We start from the raw sequence: 13,255 nt of genomic DNA, 5'->3' as shown, positions 1-13,255 counted from the left end.
TTAAATCGTCACTCTTCGAAGGAGAATTTGAAGAGGCAGCAAAAGCTTGTTTAATTAACATGAGCAAATACTTTCATATTTATGATTACATCGATAAACTGAAAGCATGTTTGGAAGTTTATCAGTTAAGAGGTAAGGCTACTCTTTGGTGGGAAGAAATTAAGACTGTGAGGAAAATCGATGAAGAACAGGTCACGTTGGAAGGAGTTTCAAAAGAATTTTAAGGATAAGTATTTAACTGAACGTTATTATGACAAAAAAGCAAAGGAATTTCACGAGTTAAGATTGGAAACCTTAACCATGGATGAATATGTGAAACGATTCACCTCCTTACTATGATATGTGCATTATATGCAGGAGGAAAAGGCCAAGATTTAGCATTTCATTAGTAGCCTATCCAATTTTGTGAAGGAGAAGCTTGAGTTTGATTACCCAAGAACCATGGATGATCTGGCATGAAAAGTCTTCATTTGCTACCAGCAAATGAAACAATAAAATGAAGGACCTAAAGGAGGACTGAACAGGAAAGGGGGGAACATGATACCAAACAGACAAACAAAATTTACTAATGGCAAGAATCTACAGCAAAAACCTCTCAGTAAATTTCCAGCAAGGAACTAGCCCAAAGTTGCATATTCTGAAAATAGACAGTCAAAAGGAGTTAATAATTTTGTTAATGACTAGTAGTCAAAAGCACCTCTTCAATGCTAGGGATGCGGAGAACCCCACTATTACAAAAACTGTCCGCATAAAGCAAGGACATAACAACTATAAAATATGCAAGAAGCTTCCAAGATTGGAGAAGTGGCGAGGAGCATGCCTAGAATTAATGATCCTCTAGACAACCATAAATAAGAATACCAGCCCACCATGATTGAATGTGAAGGTACGATTGCTAAGAAACCTATCTATTTTTTGTTTGATCCTGGTGCTAGCCTAAGCTATGTTAGTCCTAAGGTTGTAGAAAGTTGTCAACTGCAGAGTAGTAAGTTTCCAAAACCATGGTTAGTTCAATTAGCCACTAGGGCAAAAATAAGGGTAATTGCAAAAACATAACGTTGTCCTATAACAATTTCAGGACAACCCATTTACGTTGACCTTAATATACTCCCTTTGGGTTCATACGACATTTTAATAGGGATGGATTGGTTGGAAAAATGTTGGTCCCTAGTTGATTGCAAGCAGAAAATTGTAAGTTTTATCACTGAGTCAGGCCAAAGGAAGGAACTTCAAGGAATCAAGACAAATACCAAGTTGCATACTATTACTACTAGTCAGCTAGGAAAATGTATTAGGATGTTGTCTAGGTGGGATTTACGAACTCCAAAAATAAAATGACCTCCTTGGAAAATATTCTTGTTATTCAGGAATTTGCTGATGTATTCCCTGAATCCATTCTTGGATTACCACCCAAGCGTGATATTGATTTCACCATCGAACTAATTCCAGGTGTAGCCCTTGTATCCAAGGCCCCTTATCACATGAGTATACCTGAGTTAACAGAACTCAAAATGTAGCTTCAAGAACTTCTGGATAAAAAGTATATCTTCCCCAGTTTGTCCCCTTGGGGAGCCCTCGTATTTTTCATACAGAAGAAAGATGAAACTTTGAGATTATGCATCAATTATAGTTAGTTAAATAAACTGACCATCAAAAATAAATATCCCTTGCAACGTATTGATGATTTATTTGATTAGGTGCAAGGAGCCAAAGTATTCTCAAAAATCAATTTAAGATCTAGCTACCACCAAATAAGGATAAGGGAGGGAGACATTTGCAAAACTGCATTCCGAACTCGTTATGGTCATTACAAGTTCGTTGTGTTTTTGTTTGGCCTCACAAACACCCCAACTACTTTTATGAGTTTGATGCATGGTATTTTCCAGCCTTATCTTGATAAATTTGTACTTGTTTTTATTGATGAAATTTTAATATACTCCAAGAATAAGAGGATCATGAAAAGCATCTGAGGATAGTGTTGCAAACGCCGCAGAAAAATCAGCTATATGCCAAATGTAGCAAGTGTGACTTTTTCAAAAGTCAGATTTAGTACTTGGGTCACGTTACATCAGTAGAGGGAATAGTAGTGGACCCTCAAAAGATAAAAACCATCATGGAATGGATTGTCCCAAATAATGTCTCTAATATTAGGTCATTCTTGGGTTTTCCTAGGTACTGCCGTCAGTTCATAGAAGGATTTTCAAAAATCGCTTTCCCAATGACCTCATTACAGAAGAAGCGACGCACTTTTCAATGGACAGTTGAATGTCAACAAAGCTTTGAAAGCCTAAAACACCTACTTACCACTGCACCCGTGTTAGAGGTAGCATATCCGGAAAAGTCTTTCGTGGTTTGCATGGATGCTAGTAAAGAAGTTGTTGGCGGATTACTGACACAGGAGGGAAAAGTTATTGCCTACGAATCACGAAAATTGAAGGAGTATGAGTAGTGATATTCTTCTTACGACCTTGAATTAACAACAGTAGTGCATGCACTTAAAATGTGGCGACTCTACCTATTGGGGAAGAAATTTTTGATATTAACAGATAATAGCATCCTTACAAATTTCTTTAACCAATCTATCTTGAATGCTTGACATCCCAGATGGACAAAAATTTTGAGTGAGTTCGATTTCAAAATGAAACATCTTAAAGGGGAGGAAAATCGATTGGTTGATGCATTAAGCAAGAAATTACATTGTATTTATGAGGTCCAAATCAGTCAGGTATGCTCAAACATCCCTGAAATCATAAGGGAAGCCTCCCTCAAGGATCCAGAGTACACTTTTCTTTGGCAACAGGCAAAGGAAGCTCAGTTGAAAGGGGAAATATCATATTTTGAAATAAATTCAGATAAGATCCTCACCTTCAAAAATAGAATATATGTTCCTAACCAAAATTCTGTTAAACAATTGATATTGGATGAGTTCCACAGGAAACCATGTGTTGGCCACCCAGGGTACCAGAAGTTGTTTTCAGCCATCAAGAAAGGTTATTTTTGGCCTAGGTTAAGGAAAGACATCACTCAGTACTTGTCCAAATGTTTGGAGTGTTAGTTGGTGAGGGCGGAACATCACCATCCCATTGGTTTGTTGCAACCATTGCCCAGTTTGGAGTGGAAATGGGAGACCATATCTCTAGACTTCATCACCCGCTTACCTTGCACCAAGAAGCAGCATGACTCAATTATGGTGGTGGTCGAAAATTTGATAAAAGCCGCTCACTTTATACCTATGAAATCCACTTACAAAACTGTGGAAATTGTAGACATATTTATGAGGGAAATTTTTCATCTACACTGAATACCCAGGGTGGTAATTTCTGATAGGGATGTAAAATTTACATCCACATTCTGGAAAACCCTCTTTTTAGGATTTGGTAATAGATCCAATTTATTATGACTTACCATCCTCAAACAGATAGACAAACTGAACAAGTGAATCAATTGCTGGAGGACATGTTACGTATGTTTGTGATGCAACAACTACATAAGTGGGAAGACTATCTCCACCTAGTGGAATTTTCTTAAAATAATGGGCATCATGAGTCACTAGGCACAAGCCCCTTTGAGATATTATATGGGAGAAGGTGCAGGGTTCCCATAGATTGGAATAGTCCAGTCAATAAACTAGCCTTGGGCCCTTACATGCTAGCATAAATGGAGGAGACGGTTAAGAAGGTTCGATAAAATCTAAGGGCCACCCAAGAGAGGAAAAAGATGTACGCAGATAAAAAGAGGACATACAAAGAATTTTAGCTAGGGGATCATGTATACCTAAGAGTAAAGCCCTGAAAAAGTTCCTTACAATGGAGGGGTTGTGCCAAGTTAGAACCCTAGTACTGTGGACCCTTTCAAGTCTTAGAATGGATTGGACCGGTAGCATATAAGCTTGCATTACCAAGCCATATCTGGGTCCACAATGTTTTCCATGTTTCCTTGCTAAAAAAATATGTGTACAACCCTCAACATATAATTAGCTGGGAAAATATTCAGGTAATCAGTTAAGTAGAATACATAACTTTTGGATAAATTGTTTTGAGAAAGTTGTGACTATGAATTGTTTATGTGTAGGTCGAACCAGAAGGAGAATTTGTAGCAGAACCTCTTCATATTCTCGATCGGAGAGAAACCACCTTGTGGAAGTGAGCCATCACCCAGGTTAAAGTGTGTGCTGGAAGCACTTTGGCTTAAATGAGGGCACCTGGAAAGAAGAGGAATTTATGTGGGAAGCCTATCCGGCGTTATTTTCTTAAATCAGAAAGAACACTAGGGACAGTGTTCCTCATATGGGGGGAAGATGTAACACCTCAAGCTACATAAGCAATCACTGTGGTTACTAAGTTTTAGTTTACCATTTATTGCATTAATTTTCTTACTTTATGTTGTTAAAATGATAAATGACTAAGGCTGGAAGGCCAAGATATATTTTGTTACCTAACTAATGGATAATTAGGAGTTAAGGTATTTTAACAAAAAACTGTTTGAAATAGTTAAAAAAATAGTTACTCATCTACGCCTGGGGGGGGGAATATAGATGGGGGAAGGAGTCCAGACAGGGGAGAGATCCTTGAGTTGGGTGAAGTAAACTAGTGGGAAAATACTCAATTACAGTATGCAAGGTACATGACTTGAGGTTGGACAGTGAGTCCTAAGGCCTAAGGTACCTGACTGTAGATGGACTCATCTCAACTGTGACGAGAAGGAAGTGCTCGGGGGAGATTCTAGATGTAATTACCAGAATCAAGGCTAGGTGGCGAAACTTTCTAAATAAGAACAAAGTGGCATAGTTTCAAGTGTGTGGACAGATAAGTAATTTAAATTTATCTTCAATAATTATTAGTGGAATGTGGCATCATTAGCATTGCAGGTAGAAGTAATTAGAGTATTAATTAGAGTTTGAATTCCATAGAACTACAATTGGACAAAGAATAAGATTGCATTACATAAATTCAGGAGAACAGACATTAAATTTCTCAACCAAAGTAATATTGATCATAGCATGCATAAGTAAAGGCATTTGTTGTAACAAATAAATATAGATGTCTTGTTTTAACAAATAATTATGGAGGTTTTACTTTATCAGATAAGTACAGATATTTTTATCACAACCCATGAAATTGGTAAAAACCACAACTTGATTGTAGGTAAAGAAATTTCTATGAAAGAAAGATTCAAAGTTCCAATGGAAAACAACAGAAAAGGGAAAGGAGCGACAGTGAATCAACAAACTCGAATAACCAGAAATTGCCATCCATTACTTTACAATTATTTTCAAAAATAAAGAAGGAGAGAAACAGTAAAGGATCTTCACATTCATCTTAGAAAATATTTTACAGTCAGGATTCATTTTATTAAATATGAAGGGTTGAAAACTTAAATGCAAAGTTCTGGCCAAAGACTGAAACTGTAATTATGAATTTAGTTCTCCGTGACAAAGTTTGGCCTCTCGGCCTTGAGTGTTTCTCTTCAAACATTAAATAACAATAAAACAAAGTTCAACTCAATTTAAAAAGAAAAAAAAAGTATCCCTTGGCTGAATAGCAGATCAAGCACGATTCAGGACCCATGAAATGTTGCGCACAACATACACCCACGAGCATTACAACCAAACCAAAAAAAAGTATCAACGGTCGCCCAGAATCAACATTTCAAAAAAAATTCCCTGCATAGATATGACCTAAGAATTTAAAGAACCAGTGAGGAGTACTCCAACCTGATACTAACAATGGGAGTCAGTGAACCCTTGATAATGTCTAATACTTCCCTTAACCAAGCAAAGCACAAACCATGTACAGGTTAATACCTGCAATCAAAAAATGAGTGACCTTAGAGTCCGGAGGAAAGCTAACCATTAACATGTACATCTAAAAGAACATCATGAGTACTCTAGCTTACTTGAGATTGAGAAAATCATGTAGATGGTGGACCGCTTGCAAACCACCATACACAATTAGTGAATCAGGTGGGGAGATCATTCGAATTAAAATAATAACATAAACCAAAGGAGGGCATGATGAACTGCACACTTACCTGCCTATGATCGGCATCGGTTCCCGCTACCTTCCACATGTTCAAAAAGCTAAAGAGAAAACCCTGAACGGTTGGGGTAATCAGCTAGTTTCCAAACCAAATGAAACCATGAGGCGAAAACCAACCTCAAATAGCTTAAAGCACTGGAACAGCGAAATGTTGAGCGGGAAAGATTACCTCCTGGTGAGGGTAAGGTGTAAAATCTCATTGAGAAATAGAAATGATGGTCATAAATCTTTCTAGCACAGTGAAGAGACAACTTTATTGCAGAGCAACCAAGCCGAAACACCAAAAATAGCAAATAACCCCATAGTCGGCCGACGTGGGAGAATTGGTTAGTTGAAAAAACCCTAACCCATCCACGCCGTCAGTTCGCCATCCACAGATCGGACCACCTGTTGCAGGTCAACCAATGCCTCTGACTAGTACATGCAGCGAGATGGATAATGTTGTTGTCGTGTGTGTCCAGGTGCTGGCAGCATTTAACGAAGGTCCTGTCGTAAACCTCAAACCCATTGGGAAGCCATGTGAACAATAAATACGAGACATCGAAAACCTTGAAGTGCACATTGCAATGAATGAAACAGATCAATTTAGATATGTGATAATGACAATTCTTTAATGATTGATTAAACATTGTTGTGATATTTTTATTTCATATTATTAAGTTTTTTTTTTTTTTTACATAGTTGATAATGAAATGTGTTACAATATTCTTAACTATAAATACAATTTATTACAATACCACAACTTAGTACTACCACAAGGCCAAAAATCTATAACTCATATTTACATGGCACACTTTCATATGACATTTTTTTAATCAATCAATTTAAATAAAAGTGAATAAAGGGAATAAGTATTCTTGAGATGAATCTCAATCTTAGATATGTGAATACTAAAAATATTTTGGAATATTTCATGCAGTTAAATCCATATCATCTACCTAATAATTGTTGGTAAATAAATTAAAACTTTGGAAGCATTATTCCAAAATAAACATGCGTGTTGGTCTAATTCCACTCACAAGCATGTCTATTTTGGAACAAAACTTCAAATTTTTAAATTTAGTTATCAATAATTATTAGGTGGATGGTTTAGATTTAACTTGCAGTAATAGTAGTATACAAAAATAAATGGTTGAAATTTGGAGATAACTTCAAAACTTTAATTTAATTATCAATAATTATTAGGTGGATGGTATAGATTTAACTTGCAGTAATATTCTAGAATATTTATAGTAGTATACATAAATAAAATGTTGAAATAGAGTCAATGACTGCCTTTCACTTCTGCTTTTCGCTTATCATCCGTAATTCAAAGGGTGGGAATGAATAATATAATGAACTGGGGAAATTAAAGACTCAAGAAGGACACGAGGGGCTTGCGCTTCCTAGTGCAAGGACCCACAGGGGCTCGACTGATAAGGAGATGAACTTTAGTTACTTTCCTCCGAGGGAAGAAAAGCCTAAAACTTACTTCTTATATAAAACTTACTTCTTATATCCTTCAAATGGATTTGCTGGTTCACCAATCATTGATGGTTCTAGAACCACTAAACCTATTGTACATGCAATAGTACCTAAAATTACTACTGGAAAAATATTTATCTCCAAAGTAGTTATGCCCTTTGTAATTAGAAAAACAAAGGTCTTCTGAAAAAATTCCATATGAAGTGATTTATGGTTTATGTTATTTTTTGTAGCATTGGATGTATTCTAGCCACAAATTTTGGTGGAGGGGCTAAAATACATGAGATCTCCAAAACCCAAAAATTGTTTTTGGAAATTCTGCCTAGAAGCGACTTAATTAGATTATTAACCAGTTTTTAAATATTTCCTAAGTCTAAACTTAGGGAATATGGTTAATTAATCAAAATTAATTATTTCAAGGCGAGAATCATCTAGAAACTCACACAAATTGATCCAAATAAGATCCTAGCCCTTAATTAAGTTCTAATCTTCGTCGTTGCTACTCCAACAGAGGATTATAAGAGGACGTTGATGTGGTGATGGAGAGATCAGTTGAGACACTTGAACAATTCGATTTCTTGGCAAATCAATTTCTAGAGTAGTAGTTGTCAGTTGCCAGAGAGAGAACTAGAGATCGAAGCAGTGAGAGAGGGGCAAAGACAATGAGGTTGGAGGAGGCATTTCATATCAAGTGAGTACATTTGCGAAGGGGTAAAAGAGTCACAAAGAGGCTGATGTTGGGGCAATGCAACAAACTCTAGAGGCAAGATCAATTTGCTGAAAGGGAGAGATGTCTTTGATTCCAGAGGCTGGCAAGGAGTCCCAGAGTGCCTGAGAAGCATCTTTCCAGTCATCAAAATGCATAACGACCTCATCAGGGACTAGTCAGAGGCAAGATGTCAAGCAGGTTGTGCAGAGGTTGACGTAGAGGGTCAGAGGGCTAAATTTCTAAAGGAAAGTCGTGTACATGTTTGCATGTGGGGTGAGGAAATTTTTCACTAATTTTTTTTGCCAGTATTTTTCTCTGTAAGATTACCAAATTTTGGTATCCAAATGTACTCATAATTTCTCACTGCTGAATAATAATAAAACCCTCATTTTTTGCACCGTTTTTCCCAAGTAGGGCCTTTTCGAGGATTTTTGTCCAAAAATAATTGTGTTAATTTTTATGTGTATGTGTCAGCATTTCTTAGTTTCCAACGCATTATTTTTCTGCAGTTTTTTAATGAAGGTTGCAGTGTATTTATTTCGATATTTGTCATAGCAGATAAATTTTTAATTAATTAACAATTAGGAGAAATAATATCAGTTGTTGCAATAGGGTTCCAGTTTGAGGAATTTTTACATGGTATCATAACGCAGTTGATCAGCTAGAGAGCTCAGAAATGAAGGAAAGGAATTTCGCTGCTCAGTGTGGGCAGCAGGACGAAATTCCCAAGGGTAGTATAGTCATTCTTCCAGGAGGCCAAGTTACTTGTGGAGGCTCTAAATATTTATTTATTTTTCTTTTCTTTTTTCTCTTCTTTTTTCTAAAAGAAGGGAAAAAAAATCCAATCTTTCTAGATTTAGTGATTTTAGAGGAATGGGGGACAACTTAAGGTTTTTGTTGAGAAGATCTCTAGCTAGACGTAGTGGTTTTTGCAACAGTTCACTAGAGTAGAGCAAACGGCAGGGTGGAAGAGAGAAGAGCACACTCAGAGGTAATTTTTCCTCAAGGAACTTCTAGTCTCAAGAAGTTCGATTTTTCTTGCAGATTGATAGTAGTTGTGAGCAGATCTTCTCACTCCAGAAGTGAGTTGAATAACAGAGAAGGAATTGAGCAGAAGGAAAGAGGAAGTTTTTGTCAGTTCGTTGAGTTGGCCACTGTTGGGCTTCGTGATCAAGACAGGTTTGATGGAGCTTCCAACTACATCATCTAGAAGGCAAGGATGTCTTTCCTTCTAGATGAATATGGCTTGAAAGCTTACATTCATGTAGTGGTGGCAGTTCCTTAGGATGCAGATAAGCTGAAAGAGTTCATAAAGGAGATGTCGTGGGCGAAGCGGTTAAGATTATGGGATGATATAGTCTCGCATATAGCTTGCAAAGATACTACCAAACAGACGTGGGATGCTCTTTCCACATTATATCAGGGTACTTCCCAGTAGCGGAAGATGTACTTCAAGGAGAAGTTGAGGCTCATACGAATGCATAAAGGGAAATGTATAGACCCCTTCCTCACCAGGATTCAGGAAGTCCGAGACCAATTGTTAGTTGTTGGGGCAATGCTTCAACCCACAAATCTTGTGAGATTGGCACTCAATAGTGTCTCCGAGGACTAGAAGGTCTTTGTGTAAAGCATATTGGGAAAAGACAAGTTACCAGAGTGGGACAGGATGTCGGCTGACTTGTAGTAGGAGGAATTAAGGCAAGCTCTTCTAAAGAGCTCCATTAGTGGCTACAGCAATAGTTGATCAAACACGGTGAAGGAGGAGGAGAATGCAGCCCTTACATCTAAGGGTCCGAGTGAGGGATAGGGAGAGCAGTGAAAGCAGAAGAGGGACCTGTTAAAAGTCAAGTGCTTCAAGTGTGGTGAGCTTAGTCACTACAAGACCCAATGTCCTCTCAAGAAGAAGGAAACAAAGGAGAAGGAGGAGTAGTAGTCAACTTCAACATATATTGATAATTTTCGTCTAGGCTAGAGGAAGAATTCATTATGTTTACTAATATACCTACAGGAGAGAGGTGGGGTGACTTGCTTTTGTAGTCCCACAACACTACAGTTGGCCAAGTTCCTTGAGGAGTCCACCTCATGGATCATTACCTGGTTACAGGGGCCCACAATATGTAGTAGCAGGATGGACCAGTGGTAGTTGATGTAGTCAATACCAGAGTGACAGTTGCAGCTGTTTTAGTCAGGTGCTGAGGAGCGTAGTGCAGAATTGGTAGCAACACAGATGCTAGTAGCAGTCGGAGACTCGGGAGAGAGATGCATCATACTGATCACACTTGATTTAGCACTTTGGATGCTTTTCAGTTGCAACAACAACGTATGAGAGGGAATTGCAGTGGAGATGGACTGTTGGAAGCAGTCTGACAATGTTAGCAGTAACACAGATGCAACATATATCATAGTTGCGTAGTGGATGGTAGGAAGTATGGCTAGACATCAGCAACACGATAAGAGATGATGCAGAGACAGGACTTGTGGCAGGGAGTGCAACACTACAATGCATTCCTCGCTAAGAGGGAGTGTTATTTTTTGTAGAATTAGATGTGTTCTAGCCACGAAATTTGGTGGATAGGCTAGAATACATGAGATCTCCAAAACCCATATATCATTTTTGGAAATTCCACCTAGAAATGACCTAATTATATTATTAACCATTTTTAAAATATTTCGTAAGTCTAAACCTATGGATATGGTTAATTAATCAATATTAATTAAGTAAATGCGAGAATCATCTAGAAACTCACACAGATCGATCCAGGGAATATCCTAGCCATCGATTAAGTTTTGATCTTGTTCGTTGGTGCTCCAACAAAGGATAATAAGAGGAGGTCGATGTGGTGATGGAGAGATCACTAGAGACACTTGAGCAGTTTGATTTCTTGGCAAATCGATTTCCAGAGTACCGCTGTCAGTTGCAGGAGAGAGAACTAGAGATCAAAGCAGTGAGAGAGGGTAGAGACAACGAGGCTGGAGGAGGAATTCCAGATCCATTGAGTGCATTTACAAAGAGGCAGAAGAGCCAAAGAGTGGCTTACGTTGGGGCAGCACAACAAATTCTAGAGGCAAGATCGATTTGCTAAGAGGAAGAGGCGTCTTCAGTTCCAGAGGCCAAGAAGGAGTCCAGAGTGTCGAAGAAGCACCTTTCCAATCAACAGAATGCACAATGACTTCATCAAAGACCAGTTTGAGGCTAGACGTCAAGCAGACTACGAAAAGCAGCACAAAGGTTGATGCAGAGGGTTAGAGGGCCGAATTTCTTACGACAAGTCGTACTAGGAGTGTGTCGATGGGTGAGGAAAATTCATTAATAAATTTTTTGCATGTATTTTTCTCTATAGGATTACCAAATTTTGGCATCCAGTTGTACTCAGAATTTCTCACTGCATAATAATAAAACCCTCAGCTGTTGCACCGGTTTTACCAAGTTGGGCTTTTCTAGGGACTCTTTTCTAGAAATAATTGTGTTAATTTTTATGTGTATGTGCCAGCATTTCTTAGTTTTCAGCCAATTATTTTTCCACAATTTTATTTGTGAAGGTTGCAATGTATTTATTTCAATATTTTTCATAGCAAATAAATTGTTAATTTTTTAACAATTAGGAGAAATAATATCAATTGTTTCAATAGAGTTCCAGTTTGTTGAATTTTCACAATTTTTTGGGAATGTGGTATTGATAAGCCACGATATTGGCCCATGGTATTGTAACAAAGCGTATTTACAAATTAGGAATATCCATGGTAAAGTAAAGGTCAATCTCCATGATTAATGTTGTTCCATGTTTTTTTTAAATGTATATATGTTTAGCTTATATATTAATTATTTTATTATAATAATAATGGGTAGTGTGAATAGACCAGAATATTTCTGGCTAGAAACTCTCCTGTTCTAGTGAAATTGTGGCCTTAGTAGACAATGCCTAATAATAATAATAATAATAATAAAATGATGATAATGATAATATTGTAGTAGTTATAATTTAGTTATTTTAGGATTTTTTTTGCAACATGAGATGTATCATGTAATATGTGTTTTAATGTTTATTATGGATTAATGTCTATCTAGTCTTGTAACAATTTAATTTATATGACTACCTAATTAATAATTTATTTTTAATTATTAATTGCTTGTTATTATGATTTATTATAAAAGAATTTAATTTATGAGTTACACATCTATACAAGGATTTGTTTCAATATCATGAACTAAAAAGGAGTCGTCTAAAGAGGTGGAGGAATTGCCCGAACGACCAAAAGTGGCCGGAATCCGGACAAAAAAATTTCAAAAAAAATTGTAGAGGTGGTGTTTGAATCATGTTTTTGATGGTGGAAATGGATTCAACGCCATCAAAAACATCTAGGACACCTAAAATTTTGAAGTTTAACAATTATAACTTGGATTTACAAAAATCCTTGCGAGATTTTCTCTAAATATCACTGGAATTTCAATAACTTTCTGGGCAACTCCTCTACCTTGTTAGACTACGCGAACTAAAAATACCATAATTCATGTTCATATAACATTTTTTTAATTAATCAATTTAATTAAAAAAATAAAAAAGAAATAACTACTTTTGAAATCAAATATCAACCTTTGATTTATGACTATTTTTAAGAATATTCTAAAATATTCAACAAACAAAAATCCCTACTAACCACTTAATAATATTCCTAATTAAATTAAAATTTAAAACTCTAATTCAAAATAAACATATCTATCAACAAACCAAAAACATTGTATTAATAAATTTTTTAATTAAATTAAAAAAAAAAACCAAAAATAAATATTGACAACTAAATATTAAAATAAAAACTCTTTAAAAATAAAATAATAAATAAATAAAAACATACCAAAAAAAAAAAAAAAAACTCGCTCACAAAAAGGGTCTGGTACATGTAATAACAATAGCGGAAAGTAATCCATATTAATACCTGTAATAATGAAGGTGATAAAATACCTACTTTTAAACTAATTAAAAGTAGTTAACTTCATTGGAAATTATAAGAATTCACTACCTATTTTAAATTAAATTATATTTTTAGA

This window comes from Pinus tabuliformis, chromosome 3_1 (genome assembly GCF_031772625.1).
Source record: "Pinus tabuliformis cultivar Carrire ecotype Pingquan chromosome 3_1, CPIR1, whole genome shotgun sequence".
Lineage (NCBI taxonomy): Eukaryota > Viridiplantae > Streptophyta > Pinopsida > Pinales > Pinaceae > Pinus > Pinus tabuliformis.
The sequence above is the reverse complement of the archived record's forward strand: the minus strand, read 5'-3'. Positions refer to the sequence as shown.